The sequence below is a fragment of the Coturnix japonica genome, chromosome 17, assembly GCF_054131305.1.
Source record: "Coturnix japonica strain WE chromosome 17, WE-NBRP24, whole genome shotgun sequence".
NCBI classification, from domain to species: Eukaryota; Metazoa; Chordata; class Aves; order Galliformes; family Phasianidae; genus Coturnix; species Coturnix japonica.
The window spans coordinates 16,362,228-16,379,282 of record NC_140679.1 but is presented as its reverse complement, the minus strand read 5'-3'; the positions used below and the strand labels follow the sequence as shown (position 1 = coordinate 16,379,282).

Genomic DNA, 17,055 nt, shown 5'->3' with positions numbered 1-17,055 from the left:
AACCCCTCTCTGTATGGCACACACAGTGCTGCCACACTCCTCTGCAGGGATACCACCCAGGCAATGACTCTGGAGCAACTCACCTGCAAAGGGTGAGCAGGTTTATGCAATAGAACAAAACTCATCATGGATTCAAGCACTCCTGTTGGATGGTTTCTGTCATCCGTGTTGCAACGAGAGGCAAAGGATGGGCGCAGTGGTGACTCATGTTGACTGGATTTGGAAGGCAGGAGAGATTTTACAAGACAAGTTGGTGCAAGCCTTAAGACAAAGGGAAAAAGAAAAGCTCTTTCTCATCACCCATCACTCCATCTCACTGAATCTGCCCCGCTCACTGCCCTGCACCAGCAGTTGGACACAGGAGGAGAGAGAGCTGCTGAGGTCTCAACCTGGTGGCAAATGGCCCTCCCAGCCCACTCGAGAAGGCAAAGGGCATGTCCACACAGGCAGATGTGGAGACAGCACATCAGTCTGAGTACAACACCCTTTAAGTCCAGCTACATGGTATATGGCCATGTGCTGGCTCTGGCCCACAGCCTTAGATCAGGAACCAGAACACAGACACAGCCCGTCCTCTGGTAGTGAAACCAAAGGTCTGGAGAGCACCTACTGCCAGAGCTGGGGACAGGGGAGGAGGGTAATGCTCAAAAATCAGTGCAGTGAAGGCTGGGATAAGAATCAGTGCCATAACAGGGACCATACAGTGTGAGAACACAAAAAAGGAGAGAACACGCACACCCTTTCCAGCCAAGAAAAGCACAAATCTTAGGCATTGGTGGCCTTAAGTGATCCATTCTCTTGATTATACCTCCAAATTAACGAATCCTTGCCCAGGGCATGGCAGCCAGAGCAGTGCAGCAGGGGAAATTTGCAAACAGTCCCATTCCTTCCACAATTCATCTGTGCCTACTGTAGCACTGAGGAACCCTGCAGCCTTCAGGAGTTACAGGGCCACGCTAAAATCACTCGCATCAGGAAACAGCCCCTTAAGCAACAGCATGCATGGCCCTGCACATGTCTGTATGGCAGAACTGCTGGGCTCTGCTCCCCCTGGTACCTTCCTGGGGCTGAATAAATCCCAGCTTCCCACAGCCAGGATCCTCCAGGCCATAATGATGCTGGAAGACCAGGACTCGTCTGCATGATGCGGGGACCACCACCGTCACCTGCCTCAATCCTTCTCCAGGGCACCTCTGTCTTTTTTCAGATAATTCAAATGTCATGGTGCTCATGAGGCCTCTGGGCCCGAATACCCAGACAAGTCTTTTGACTATGATTTCAGTATTTTCAATTTTGGTTGGGTTTTGTTGTTTGTTTTGGTTTTTTTGTTGTTGTTGTTTATTTGGTTTTTTTGTTTGTTTTTTTTTTTATTATTATTATTTTTTTTTGGTCTATGCTTTGCCCTCCAAGAGTATCTGGTGAGGGGGTGGGATAGAAGACCAAGAGATACATTCTCTGTGCACAGAACCCTCCTACTTCCCTTCCACTCCCCTGTTAAATATACCTTGGAACAAAAGCTCTTTATGATGCTCTAAAAATAAAGCATGCAGCAGTCAAGACAAACTGCAAAGTTTAAAAGACAGGGCCAAATTCTGCTCACAGCTACACCCTCTCTAAGGCAACAGGGTTGCATTTGTGTTTGGATTGTTAAACCCTCTTTAAACATCCAGGGACAAACTGCGATTAGCTGAATTTGTTAGCAGATCAGCAGCTCTGTGACTAAGGACAACATCACTCACCGGCCCCCAGTGCTCACCCCCCAGTGACACTGCTGCCCTGTGACCGGGCCACCCTGGTGCTCCTGCTTCACCCTCAGCCACTGATCTGGCACTTCATACCCCCTGTTCCCAGCCTGGCTTACTTGCCATGTAACTTGAAAGTAACTGCAAAGCAAGGGCTCTTATGGAGTCATAGAAGCACAGCATGGCTGGGTTGGAGGTGACCCTAACCCTAACCCTAACCCTGTCCCTCCTGTTCTAAGCTCCCTGTAGGTACTGCAGTCCCTTAGCACACATGGCTTCTCCCACACCCCCCTTCCCAAGAACTGTCAAAGATCCCTCCTCACTGCCTTGTGATGTGCCAGGTATTTCAGCTGTGCTTGACCAAGGGTTATTAACACACTTCAGCAATTAATGCACAGTAAGTGGAAGCAGCCTGAAGCGGGTTAACGCAAGTTGTTCTGCAAAGGAAGATGTAGCTGCTTCAGGTGCTTTTCAGCAAAACACAGCTTGCAACTCAGTGACAACCCCACCTCCAAGAGTCCTTTCCTTGGAGGCAGAACAAAAAGCTGAATGGGCACTATGCACAACACAACAGCAGCTACAAAGAATCACTCTGTTGTGCTACTGCCATAGCAATAATGAGGAAAAGGAAAAAAAGAATTTGCTCTGAAGTGTGCAAGACAGACAGACCCCACAGTGACCCTCCCCAGTGGCTGTGCTCAGCCAGTGCCTGGGGGGCTGCAGGCTCTGCTGGGTCCTGGTACCACTAAGCAGACCAACCCAGTGCTAAATCATCCTTTTAAGAGAGCCGGGCCTGTTTATTATTACCTGTTGTAGCCCACAGGGCTATAGGAAAATTCCTGTTGTCTTTTTGTAGTTCTACCTGTTCTTACACAGTAACAAGTTTGGGTTGCAAACAACTGATCCAACCGACAGTCCTTGGGGCAGCACTTTCGGCTGAAAGGAACAAACAGCCCACAGCCTCAGCTTCTCTCTTTGGAAGGAGCTTCGCGTTCTCACTGACTAGAAGGATCGGAGTGCTTGGGAAATTGCTGAAATGGACCAGATACAAAACATAAGTACTGCCCCCAACCATCCCTCCCACTGACACAGTCTGATCAGTTCTGCTCCCTCAGGAAATTAACTTCCACCTGTCAATGAGGATGTAGCAGAGATGGGTCAGGTCTCAGACACCTCATCCGACCCCACCCATCATCAGTCAGCCCTTTGTGAGCATAGACACAGAAAAACGTCACTGGCAGAAGCTGCTCAGAAGAAATAACCCCCATCAGCCAGTGGTTAACCCCAGCAGAAGGGACTGGGCTCAGGTTCAGCCTCCAGCTACAGCCCCGAGGGTTTGCACCTCACTATCTGCACAGCCACAGAAAGCCACACACAACACAGAAATGGATTTCATCCGGTGAATATCAATCAGTCCTAGTGGACCATAATGTATCTGCTTATGGAGCCTAGAAAGACCTCATTACACAATAGCTGCTGCATCAGCTTTGCTACATCAACAGCTCCATCAATCTTGCTTTACCTTCAAGCTCTGTGATCAGCTGACACTTCTGTGTTTTCCCTTCAAATGCTGTATAGCACCCAAACGTGAAGTTGATGTCAGCTTCCTGAGAATAGCACACTCGATTCACCTTCAACCCTCTGCTGCTGGGTTTGAGCAGAATGGCACTCATCACTGATACTCATGGGGGACCTGTTGCCACACCTTGCATCTATGGCGTGGAAATGGGGAGCAGGAGAGCAAAGTGCTGCTCACCACGTATCATTGTGCTGAGCTTCATCTCACAACCTCTGCATCAGTTCCAGCTGGAGGCCTGTTAGGGCAGTCCTGCCCTTGGACAGATGCCACTCCTGGGACTCTCACGGGATCTGTAGCCATGACCATACAACAAGTAATTTTATGCAACTCTTAGAAAAATTTGCCTACCTGGAGTGTCTAGTCACCCACGCAAACCACTGGTGGAGATGTGACTTATAGCAATGCATTTTTACCCCAGTTTGAAACAAGATCAAACAAATTGCACTGCACCAGCAGAAGCCATGTCTGTGCTAGAGCCAGAACTCTGCTTGTGGCCAAAGCTCAAGTGCAGCTGAGTCCTGGAAAGACACAGAAAGGAAACTACAACCTCATCTGGACCCGAAGGGTTTAGAACTGTGGCAGTGAGTTCTTCTCCTGTGAGGTCCTACTGTAGCTTTAGGGTTAACCTCTGCCTGTGAAATCAGTGCTTGCTGCTCAGATTTTCAGCACAGAACAAAATAATCTAAGGATGAAGTGGAAAAAAATTAAAAAATGGGTCAATCCTGGGAGAAGCCAGAGCTCAGTGGAAAGGTAAAGACAAGGACTGGGCTTGGATGAGGGATACCACACTGTAAAAGAAAGCCTTTAATAGGAGTCCAGTAGAAGGCCTTGGAAGTAGAGTGTATTTTCCCTATTCTTGAATAAAAAAGTCAGACAAACACAGTGCAAGGCCACTGCCTGGCCCCTGCCTATCTCTGTGGGTTCTTGCACTTGCAGGTCTCAGCAGGGAAGGGTTTGCTCCTTGTGCTTTGGATTGTGGATGTTCCTTTCTCCCGCAGAAGAGACAACTGCCCAACAGAGAGCCCCAGGGGGCAGCGGACACAGCCCTGGGCAGAGAATGGCATTAGATGACATCTCCCCTTTGACCTCAGCATGACTTCTCACTGATATCTGTGTAGAGCCCACCTCTGCCATATCAGGTCCTCTCTCCCAGTGAGCTCCTCTGTCCAAAGGACCCCAGGCAGCTCCCCTGGGTGATGTGAACCCACATCCAATACCGGCCGTGTGCTGCCTGAGGTCAAGTCATAAAATGAACAATCCAAAATTGCCCTGAAAGGCAGATGTACTAATTAGAGAAACTTGGGTGGCAGTTCTAAGTACGATGCTTTTAATAACTGCAGGGATGTTGAGAAGCAAATAATTTACATGATGAAAGTCTACCAGGCTGCAGAACTCAGATATGTAATAAGCAAGACTGGCACCAGGTCTGAAGTTCTGCCCCTGGGCTTGGCATTCTGTCAGATTGCCTTTCCAGATGAGAAGCAGCTGAAGCTTCCTGTCCTGCTGACTGCTTGACTGAAAGGGATTTCTCAACTGCATCCAGGGAAATCATCCCAGAGAGGCTGAAATTAGAGAGGCAGAAATCACCGGGGACAGGCAGAGAAAAGGTGGAATGGATTTGAACTAGATGAGAAGAGATTTAGGTTAGATTTTAGGATGAAATGTTTTACTCAGAGACTGGACCTTTCCTAAATGTGAATCCCTGGACATGTGCAGATGCCTTCAGTTGTGAGACAGCAGAGACCACTGACCAGGAGCAATGCAGAGCATGTCTGCCCAGCCCCTGCCCAGAGCTGCCCTAGGAAGGAGGACAGCCCAGCTCCATCCCGCCTGAAGAGCTTCCCCTCCTGCACAGGCTGCTACATGTTCCAAACAAGCCACACAGTTATTTTCAATGGCAATTAAAGTCTAGTTCTTGTTTCAAGGGCTGGAGAAAGAAATTGCAGGAAGAGCTGCCCTGACCAGCATGCCAATTCACTTCTGTTTCTCCTGGCCTGACATCCTCCTGTAATAACGCATGGAGCTTGTAGCCATCATGTGAGGAGCTGGGAGCAGCGCTTGCTTTAGGAAAAATCAGCCCAGCAGGAGGAAAGTTTCTAAGTTTCTCCCTGCTGGTCTCAGATCCTTTCATGACCCAACCTCAGCACAGTAATAGTGCACTCTGTCAGTTTTGCAAAGAGCCTCACCCAGCTTTACACTGCTTTATCCTAACTCCTGTGTGGCTCCATTATGATTTTTTCAAAGACCTACAGTAAGGGTTAAACGGCCTCACATTAAGTGCAAATTTGGGACTAAGTTTCTCATTCAGCAGGTAACAAAGCAACTACTGTTCACCCAATTCCCACAAGACAAAGGGACCATGCACAACTTCACTGCCCCCAGCCCTCTTAGGGTACTGCTATCTTCTTAAAGACAGGGAGGAAAGAGGAGGCCTGTGGAAAAATCACCACCCCAGATCACTCTACGGACTGAAGCACCAGCAGAGCATCCTGCAGCAGCTCAGCTACCAGCCCTGCAGGGCCATCCCTCCACTCCCCTGCATGGCTAAATTGCAACCTGCTGAGTCACAGGCCCACAGAACACTTGCCTACTTCATTCCTTAGCTGCTTTCCTTCTCACCAGGCTTCCTGTTAAGTGAATTTTGCTTGTATCAATTTGATGCCCATAAATCACCCCACACAGCAAATAAATTAAATGTCTCCCTGACCCTGCATCTGGGATGGGAGGAGTCGGGCACAAGAGTAGTTGTGTGACCAACACCACAAAGGAACTGCCAGCCTCGTCCCATCCCATCACCGCCACATGATTAATGATGGGTGCAAAGTAGGGCAGGCTGAAGGGAAGAACAAAGTGTGACTGATGTTCCCAAGCACTGACTTAAGACAGTTGAATGGTGCCGTGACTGGAGCTGCACAGCACACCATGCACCAGCACTGCTCATGGCATCAATCATAGAATCACGGAATCATAGAATCACCAAGATTTGTGGTACAGTTGAGGTTGGAGGGGACCCTAAAGACCATCCAGTTCCAACCCTCCTCCATGGGTTTATGCCCCCCACCAGGTCAGGCTGCCCAGGGCCCCATCCAAGCTGGCAGAGAGGGAACACAAACATGTTATTGGCCAAGTGAGTAAACATTTGGGGCTCTTTTGCAATCAATAATGATAATACAAGGGGTGTGTGAACTTCCTGCACACTGCTCTGCAGTTCATTCTGAACTCACCAATGCAATTAGAGCGCCTTTTATGCAAGAGCTGAAATTCACCTAGACTGATTTAAGAAGCATAATTTCCTCTTCAGAACTGCTGGAAATTAATCATCACTTCTCCAGGCTCCATCTGGAATTCACTCTGTCAGCACAGCTTTAGTGGTGGCATCTAAGAGAAATGCCTGGTTGTTGACTTTGGTCAAGTATTTCCTATACTTAGACTGAGAAATATCCCAAATATGCAGCAGAGGTAACTATCCCAGCACAGCGCATGCTGATTTTTTCTCTAGTGAAAGCCATCATGCGGCCAATGATCCCAGTTCTTCTCTTGCTTATAGTAATTTTCATGGAGGCAAGCATCTAAACTTAATAGAATGATCTGTAATTTTTAGGAAGTAAAGGTGGCAGAAGAAATTAACAGAATATTTTTCTAAATAAATTGAAGAAATACACTCAACAAGTTACAACTCTAAGAAACTGCATTTGCACATAAAAATGTCCATTTGTGTATGCAGTCACCTCGTTCCCTGTTTTCCTGGTTACTTGCCCAATTCAGGTGTGCAGACATACAATTTGGCAGCTCAGAGAGCAGTGAATGTTTCTGCTGTGACAGAATTATTTGGACTCCAATAAATCTGTTCTTTCCTGCCACCAAACTCAATGAAAATCAATAGATGGGGTAAGACAAAGAAAAACAAGGGACTGGCAATTTCATAGTCTACAGGGACACCACTGAAGTGACTAGCAGCTAAAAGACTAGAATGCTGCAGAAAGAAAACTGTTTTGTTTATTAAAACAATTAACATAGCTTAAAAGGAAGAGCACTTCAGTAGGTAGGTGTGAATGAACTGCCCTCCGCTAAACTGAGGTGTGGCTGCTCCAGAGGTTTTCCCAGCATTTTGGTGCCTTTTGATGTAAACCACAGAAACTAAACTATATGAATTAAAATCAGAGCTCCTTAAAATTCACCAGTTCCAGAATTATTCTTGGGAGCTGACCTATCCCTAGAATACCCCCAGGTGTACAGTCACAAAGGAGCTCACATGAAAGTTTGAATGAGTCTTTGTAGACTTCTTCCACCCAGTGCTGACCCATTTCCAGCAATCAGTAGCTTTCAGCATTTTACTTATTTTTTTTACAAGAGTCTCTATGAATTCTCTATTCTTATATATTTAATGAATTTAAGCCAACTGACAGCAAGCTTCCTTTCCTCAGTTACCATCGGCAGGCTCACAAAAAGTCACACAAGTCTCCTCAGAATCCGTAGTTACAGAGTGATTCCCATTCCTTCATTGCTTTTCTTGGAAAAAAAAGGATTTACTCTGGCACATTTTTCTTCCAGACAATGAAATTTAGTTCTGCCATAGAAAGCAACATATCGGAAGTGCTCTATGAGCACCGTCCAATTAAAGCTAACAGCATCCCTAGGAGATAAATAAACCCAGTTAATTATGTCTATGGATTACAGGAGAAAATGGAGTCAAAGGTGAAGTATCTCACTCAAGAGATACTTCTCAAGAATGAGAGAGCAGCAGAACCATCAACAAGCACTGCTGACTCCTGTCACGCTGTTTCCAGATTTTAGTTATGAAAAGGGAAAAAAAGGCTCCTAAAATCTTCCTCTTGCAAACTTTCTGCCTCTCTTTAGAGTGATGATGGCTGGAAATTGGTTGGATATTAAGAAAAATTTCTTCTCAGAAAGAGCAGCGGTTGCACTGGCATGGGCTGCCCAGGGAGGTGGCGGGGTCACCATCCCTGGAGATCTTTAAGGAAAGGATGGATGTGGTTCTTAGGGCCACAGTCAGTGGGCAATATTGGTGGTAGGCAAACGGCTGGATTGGATGATCTTAGAGGCCTTTTCTAACCTAATGACTCTGTGATTCCAAGAAATCAGTTGAAAATATCTAGTCTTAGAATAGCTCCATGCAATTTTGCAAATAAAACCCCAAGTGAGGAATAAAGAAAGCTAGCTGGGCTCTAGGATGAAGAAATGTGAGGGGAAAAAAAAAAGATCATATAAAGGACGGCAAAACAGACACGTTGGGGATGGAGTTATGGACAATCCCAATACATAAAGGAGGGTTTGAATTTCCTTTGCAAAAGAAAAGCCACAAACCTGGGAGATGTGTAGAGCCATAGGGAAAGGAAAGGCAGGGTAACTGCACCAAGTAGGAAACTGCCACAAAAGACTCTGAGCTTTCAAAGTCCTCTCTTTTATCTACAGAGCTTTGGGGTAAGAATGGAGCAAGATGGAGTAGTAAGTATAGGTGCTAATTGCACAGGGCATCTCCATGAAGCTTTAGATTAAAGACTCCAGCACCTCGGGGAGTAAAGGAATCTGTTGATCTTGGAGACAGTAGGTGGGGAGGCAGCTGCACCCTTTGTTACCAACCCGCCTCCCTTCCCCATCTGATTATGTAAATGAAGGCTACAACTGCTGGAGTTTACAGCATGCAACATCTGAGCTTGGATCTCAGGAGACACAGGGATGGATTTATTTACATGTTTCAAGTTATCTCTGCAAACCATCTGACAGGGGCCCCCTCACATTTGTAGTGTGCTGATGAAAGAAAAAACATTGTGCCTGGGTATTTCTGTTCATGCTTTTAGAGCTGAAGACATAGAGGCCAGGTCCACCACCTGTTTACACCCTCTTAGTGCTTGGTTACTGGTTATAGTCTGCTCCTATGAAGCCTGGCACACCCCGACAATGAATATATGTGGTTTTTTGTTTTGTTTTGTTTTTTTGTTTTTTTTGTTTTGTTTTGTTTGGGGGGTGGGGTGCTCAGACTTACACTGAGGATCAGCCTGAACATCAGTAATCCTACAGAGAGCCAAGAGAAAGGTAGATGGGGGGACTTCCTATCCTTCTGCTTTCCTCTGCCAACAGCAAAGGGGAACAGACAGGAATCAAGCTGCAGGTGTTGCAGGAGAAGAAATGCTGCTGCTCCACCAGCACCAGCCCTACCTGGCATAACACTCCAATGCTGTGCCTGCACTGCTGCATCCAGAGAAATTTCAGCATAAGAAAATCAGCTGTAACCCTAAGACATGAGAGCTGTTGGGCTGCAGGCATTGCCTACCCATCCCCAAACCCTGGAAGTACCTGATTTTCTGTAGGGTGATAGGGTCCGGAACTGCTGAATTCACCATGATTCACGTGCTCCTGTACAACTGATGTTACACCTGCAACAAGAACTACAGAGCATTTTGGAGCAGGCTCTCATAGAATAAGCAGTCATCATTCCCATTCCCATCCACTAAGCAGTCAATCCCTTAATACTGGGGGGTTGGGAGGAAGCATCAGATGAACCATCCCACGAATCAGCCTCTGGAGCTATTTGTAACAGATGTGCTGGCAGGTGAGTAATTAATTGCCTTCCTACCGTTATCAGCTGGTACTCACCTACAGCCCTGAGAACTGCAGCTCTGCAGCAGGACCTACCTCTACTCTCTATAAAATAACTTCTGCTGCAGAACAGCTGCACCTTTGTCTGCCATAGAGTGTTAGTGCTGCTATACACAGTGTTAGTGCTGGCTTATTTAGGTCCATAGGATTCATGACATGGTGTCTGCTGAGAAAAATGGCAGCATTCTGGAAATAGTGCTGAAAATGGCTCCAAAAAAGGCCTCACTCAAGTTCTAGGTTGACTGGATGGCCTTGGAGGTCTTTTCCAACCTTAATGATTCTTGGATTCTATGGTCAGGCAGCTGTTGCACTGGTTGAATGTTTAATTCAGGCTCACACGGTGAGAGCATCACAAATGTGTCATTTCCTCTGCACAACTGCACCAATCAGAAACAAAACAATGGATTGCCACATTGCCATCCATTTTATGCTTCTCACATCACAAGTACATTATAAGCAAATAGAAAAAAAACTCCAGAATTAACTACAGCATGAATATCTTAGGCATATCCTGACCAAAGCAAAATCTTACAAAATTATCATTAAAGATCTTTCAAACAACAGGTGAATCGCAGGATCTTGCTGTCGAAAAACCCATCCTCCCCTTTGAGTCTCCACCCCCTTGTTTACTGCAATCCCTTCGTGTAGGACATTGTGCCTGGCTTGTAAAATCCTGAGAGCAGAATCAGACCATGACACATAAACAGCTATTTGCATCCTCTGGGAGAGTAACCTGACCCCAGACTCACTCAGAATGGTGGGATCAAGATCAAATGCATTTACATACATGCAAATTTTCCCACTTGCTGTGCAAAAATATTCGTCTGAGATACGGGAAAATATGATTCTGACTCACAATTGATGCTATCTTTCCAGTCAAGATTAGAGTCTAAATTGTGCAATCTAGTTTAGCTCACAGTATCAGTTGCCATGCAAAGGACAGTGCTTCATGCAGAGGTGTGGTCTTCTCAATGGTTGCAACAAATACAGACCACAGTTGGCTTCTCCTTCAGATCCAAAACAATTTTTCAGATCTGATCCTAAAATAAACTTATTATTCCTTGTGAGCTGTGATCTGGCTTTAAAACATGGTGAAATTAAAGGGATCAAAAAGATTCTGCATGTCTGTAAAGAATCTGTCACTGAAGACTGAAACCAGAAAAGGTGAAAGCACTTAAAAAGAAGGAGAAAAAGGAGGAGAAGGAGACAGAGAAGAAAAAAAGTTTTGTTTTTCCCACAGGAAACTTCCATCTCTGTTGAATTCTCCCTAAGGATGTTTCTGTATCTGTCACTAAAAATTACTGCTGTCAACTGTAATGCACGAGCACAAGCCAGAGGGCCGGGCTTTGGTGGTCTGAAAGGCAAAGAAAACCACAGTTGTTTTTAACCACCACCTCACCTTAATTCCAGTGAACATATTTATTATACAAAAAATCCAATTCTGGATGCTGTTAGAAGAATTGTGTGGTGTTTTCACAGGCGCATGTTTGATGTTTAATCAAGGCTGAGACATTTCACTCGCATTAGGCTGAGAACTGCCAAAACAGAAGTGAGGGGACTAAATCAAAGGTGTGTGATAGGGAAGCAGATATAAGAATGCCAAAAGCCTTCGATCCCCTGGAACGGCAAACCCCAGACAAAGGCTTTACAATTTCATTGGCAAAAGAAACAAGCCAAAATCAGCTTTTCTCCACACCCTGCAGTAATCCCCTCGAAAACTGCACCACCAATACACTGCTTGTGACAGTGTCTAGGGAACAGTTTTTCCAGATAACTTTAACTTGTCCCTCCTGATCTTAATGAATTCACCTGCCATTCTGATGTGCTTCTATGGCACTCAAAGCCCCAGAAATCAGAGTGCAAGGAGCTGTTTGGTGACGGTCTCTGTCCCAGCAGACATGATGCAACTCCAAAAAAGGTGATGACTGCTCATTATTTGTTGTTTGCGCAGGGAATAAAAAAGGTTTATATGGAACTAACATATGGGTAAGTGTAAGTATCATTAGCAGTAATTACAGTAGCTGCCTCTATGATCCTCCTCTGTTATATGTGAGGCAGACTTCGTAAGTACAGGTTTGTCTGCTAAAAATCCTCTGTCACAACAGACAGCTCCGTGAGCTCTGAGCAGGCCGGTTCTGTTGGAGCAGACTCCCTGAGGTGCTCTCCTGAAGGGAAAGTACTACACAGACCACTGCTGCGTCCCTGCTCCCACGTGTTCACCAACAGCTTTGATACCAGAGACGGGGCTCTGCCAAATCCTCCAAGGCACAGCACAGCAGAAGGCCCTGACCCCTGATCTTGGTGCAGGAAAACACCTTGCTTCAAGATAGCATTCAACAGGGGACCAGAGATGTGAGGAAGCTCTTCTGCCTAAGCAGTTGTTGCTGGGTAAGGGGAGAACTGAATAGGATGAAGAGGGTGTGGACTGGAGATAAGCAGTGAGATCTGCTGTGGTGCAAGCAGCAGCTTTGTGCAACAGCGCGGCACAACGCACAGCCCAGAGTCTGCAGCTGTGCCCACCCGGTGCCAGTGGTTCCTTCTGCATGACTGCAGAATCACGGACACATAGAACCACAGAATGGGGACCATAAAGATCATCTAATTCCAAACCTGCTGCCATGGGTTGGGTGCCACCCACCAGATCAGGCTGCTCAGGATTCCATCCAGGAATGAGGTACCCACAGCCTCTCTGGGCAGCATTGCCAGTGCCGTGCTGCCCTCTGAGTAAAATTTATTCGTAGCATCTGACCTAAATCTCCCCTCTTTTTGTTTAAAGCCATTCCCCTTTGTTCTGTTCGGTGCCCTGGCCTAGCGCATGCTTGCACCCAAGAGGCAGTGAGAAGAGGAGCACCAGCCACAGCCTCATCACGCCCACACACCCATGAGTTGCCTTCTTTCTGCTTAATTAGGTGAGGATTAATTATAGGAGGTAATGGGCTTCTGTGGACAGTGCTGTCGAGCACCACTGGCTGCTGTGTGTTGATTCTGTCATCCCACACGTTGCATTGCAGAGACTACAGAACAGGCATAAAAGGCACCTGGATTTCCCAAGTTCACAGTAGATCCTTTAGAAGGATGGCTGACGCTGAGCAGTGCTGAGCAACAGCAAGTGTACAACTGGCACTCAAATAACTCTGTTCATGCCAGAAAAGAGCAAATCTGTAACACACACACTGAGAAAAGGTGACGTGGGAAAAGCTGTTTTTATAACTCTAAACAAAACATACATAAAAAGGCATTTTCAACACTAGTGGTGGTTAGTGCAGGCCATCTGCCAATGGAAGCATGATGAAGAAAACCACAAATAAGCCGCAGGATGTGAAACAACAACACAACATTTGTGTTCTATTACTGTTGAAAAACAGGGGCAGAAAGTATAAGGAAATTGTCTTGGGCATTTGCTTCCTTTAAACAAAAAGTTGCTTACCTTAACTTTTTCTTATAAATGCACTTTTCATCTGCTGGGGGAAATGCTGCTCAGACAGAGCCCCAACAAACCCCAATGGCTTTGGCTTTATTCCTTCACCCATGAGGTTGGGGTAACTCTCACCACCCTGGCTAGCCCCCCTGGAAGCCAGTGTGGACCCTCCTTCATGTAACCCAGTTCAGAGAGAATGAACAAGCATTAGGTTTAAGTTGCCCCATTTCTGCATTTGCTCTATGCAGAACTCAGGGCAGAGAGCCAATACTGTCCTTATGTGTACAAAAATAACTGAGCCCTGACTTTTCCTCTTAGATCCTGGCAAGGAAGGTTAAGAATTCACTCACCTACAGCAAACTTGGGGCCCCTTTACCAGCTCCTCCAGGACTGTGTTTGCCTGTCCTGTGGGACAGGTGATGCGTGAGATTTCATTTCATTTTCTCAAGACGTGACATTTTTGTTGGCTCATGGAAGGGAAAGATATCTCATGCCCCAGTAAAGATCTTTGCATGCATGAGCACACCTGAGGGCAGACAAAGCCTCTACATTCCCAAGAGACCCTGTGAAGTGGGATGTGCTGTGAGAGGGAACAAGGCTCCTCGAGAAGTGTCTGTCATGAAGGAAGAGTGATCACTTTGGGAAGAGCAGGTGTTCTGGGCCTCTTCTACAGCACCTGAGTCATCTGGGACACAGGCAGATCCCTGCCCTATGGAACAGGGAAGAAAAATGGCACTGAGCTCTCATGTAATTGCTGCAGTTTGGAATCCGATGACCTTCACTCATCCTGTTCATCAAAACATACTTGAAATTAAATTACAATAAATCCAGTGAAGACCCTTTTCATGCTAATTGAGTATGCATGGACCACTCTCATTCAAATTGAGCAATTCAAATTATCTGTGGAGGTGTTTGAGGAAAGGGTGGATGTAGTACTTAGGGACAAGGTTTAGTGGGCAACATTGGTGCTAGGTGAACAGCTGGACTGGATGACCTTAAAGGTCTTCTCCAAGCCTACTGATTCCATGATTCTGTGATTCTGTGAATGTAAAACATCAGGATTTTCTGACATACTACATTCAGCTACAGAAATGCCATCTAGGAACGTCTTGCTCACTACAGAAACTGTAACTGCTGAGTGCACAACAGACATCAGAGCAGAGATCCCAGCTATGGGCCCTCCACGTGCCCTCCTGACTCATCACAATCTTCCTGCTAACCTGAGCACGCAGCACTGCCTACAGCAGAGATCAAAGCAGGGCCAAAGCCGGGCAAATGGGCTGAGAGACAAAGAAGCCACAAATGGAGCTGCACACTTACTAATGAAAGCCAGGGCTTTGCAGACACCAGGGCAAAATGACCACACTGGGATGGCAAAAAGCTGGTTTTTCCTGATTTACAGAACTTGCTGTGGGAGAGGCTTGTGGGGAAGGGGGGCTCTTTTGTTGGGGTGAGCCAGATCCAGGGTGATCCAGTGGCAGCCAGGAAAGACGGAGTTTGGACCATCTCAAGGGGCAGAAACACGCACAAGTCTTACTGCAACCTTGGTGGTGCTGAAGCTCTCAGTTAACTGAGCTCTTGAGCAATGTCTTGTCTCTGACCATTCCTGAAGTATCTTATAACTGAAAAACCAACTGACTTGCTTTCTTTCAAAGTATCTGACAAGAGTTTGAAGTGGCAAATTGCACTGCATCACAAGACATGCTTTGATCAGCTGAAGCTGCCAATGCACCTCAAAGCATGATGTACATCAGTGTGCTTCCATCAAGTGTTCCTGCAAGGGAGCCATCTGCTGGGAAGGGCAGCATGGGTGAGAAATGGAGTTACTGGACAGCCCCTGAGTTCTCACAGAGGGGAACACAAGAGTACTTTGTGTTTAGAATCCCATCCAGCTATTGCAAGCAAAGGCCCTGTGAAAGTGTGTTTCTGAGCAAGATTTCTGCAATAACTGACTTTCCAGCAATAAAAAACCTTCAACAGCTCCCATGGGACTTGGGTACTCATTCAAACTCAGCAAAGGAGGTTCAGGCCCATGGAGTGAAAGTGCTACCGGCCCAATTGTGCGCTACTATGGTGGGGAATTGTCTCTCCACCCCTCGCGTGCAAAAGTGCTCCCACCTGCTCAGAAGAGGAGACAGAGGATACAGACCAGTGTGGGAGAAGGAGAAACACCACTGCTGAAATGCTACAGCATTGTGACATAAGTTATGTGGGGAGATTCCAGAAACTTGCTTTATGGTTTAAAAAATAAAAAAATAAAAATAAAAAGCCCTATTTCCATTAGCCTTTTATTTCCTGCTAATTGTTTAGTACTCTTTCCAGGTTGGAGCATGAAGCACCACGGCCACCTCATCTCCTGCCCACCTGGCGTTGTAGGTTATCTGGGGTGTGGTGCAGGAGGAAGGGGGAAAAGGAATGATGGGCCACAGTGCAGATGACGCTCATTAATTTTGGAAAGAGTTATAAAAAGTAAGTATTAAAGTCTATCCTAAATACAAGGATTCAGCTGACTGAGAGCTCATTTGCTTCTATCTCTTGGCTAATCGTGAAGGCACTTCTGCTGTGTCACTTCAAAGGCTCAGCACAGCTGGGAGGGTTTTCATCAAAGCTTCTGCATGTCTGGGGGAGGTTTTCCCCCCCATGAATATACATCACTGGAGGCTCATTTTCCCAGCTTTTCCCATGCCTCTCTCTGATTGATCCTCATTTCATTTAGATGAGTTCTTTCTCTCTGGATGGCTAAAGGGCAAGAGACAGCTCTCTCCGAAGCTTTCCCACTTACCTGATGCCTCTCTGAAGCTTTTCCTCCCATCAGAGTGGGGGAGGGAGGGAGCTGTTCAGACAAGAGATTGAGCCTTTAAATTAAATTCTTGTCATCCGAGGGCAGGGCCTGATAGCAGCGGGGGTGGGATGCGTGTTCTCCCAGTATCGAGACTCTGGCCAGATCCTCATCTGGTGTAAATGTGTATCAGTAGATCGACCTCAGCAGTCGTGCGATCTGAGCTTTGAGCCTTAAAACACTGCCCCTGTGTAGCAGCTGGGTGAAATCAGCATCATCCCCTGTGCTCTGCAGGGTACGTGAGCTCCACAGCCAAGGAACACTTGCTGAAGTTGCTCAATCCCTCCTCTTTTTCAGTGAAGAGAGAGGGCTGGGCAGCCTGGTGGAATTTCAAACACTCAGCCACCCTCAACCAGGCTGGGATTTCACAACAGCCCAGGCCCTGAGTGCACCCAGCACGTGCAAAATGCTGGTGGAAACGCGGGCCCCTCTGCTACGCTCAGAATCGAGCTTGGGCCTCCTGGAAATTCTGGGCCTGGTGCCATGCAGTTACAGCACGTCTCCTGGCTGCTGGCCAGGCCAGGAAGCCCAAACCTCACCTTGGCTTTTCCACCCTCTGCTCTCTCACTGCTTATTCCCTGGGGCTGAAATGACCCCAGGAATCAGCAGGTCAAGACAGCACTGAAGCAACTGGAAGCGCTCCCTTAATACCACTGATTAAGGAACTCAATTTGAGTGATACTGCATTGTTGGTGATGCTTTTTTAAAGAAATATTATAAATCTCCTTTACAGTGACCCACAGAAATGAGACAGTCTTAGCATCCATCTGGTCAGTCCTCTCTTGCTCTAGTGACATCCACAACATACGGGGACATCTCAAGGGCAGCAGAGCAGCACAGCGAGCATGGACCATCCACC

General features: G+C 46.7%; 1 protein-coding gene across 3 annotated transcripts in view; it reads right to left on the bottom strand.

Annotated features, from left to right (window-relative positions):
* GRHL3 (grainyhead like transcription factor 3) overlaps nt 1–17,055 on the bottom strand; it is an 81,067-nt gene that overhangs the window by 20,755 nt on the left and 43,257 nt on the right. The window contains exon 1 of one of the 3 annotated variants that reach the window (XM_085518593.1): nt 16,140–16,265. The exons of the other annotated variants lie outside the window; for them this stretch is intronic. The gene's annotated coding sequence lies outside the window, so the exon portion shown is untranslated. Of the gene's footprint in view, nt 1–16,139; nt 16,266–17,055 lie in introns of those variants that run through there. 3 annotated transcript variants of the gene reach the window in all.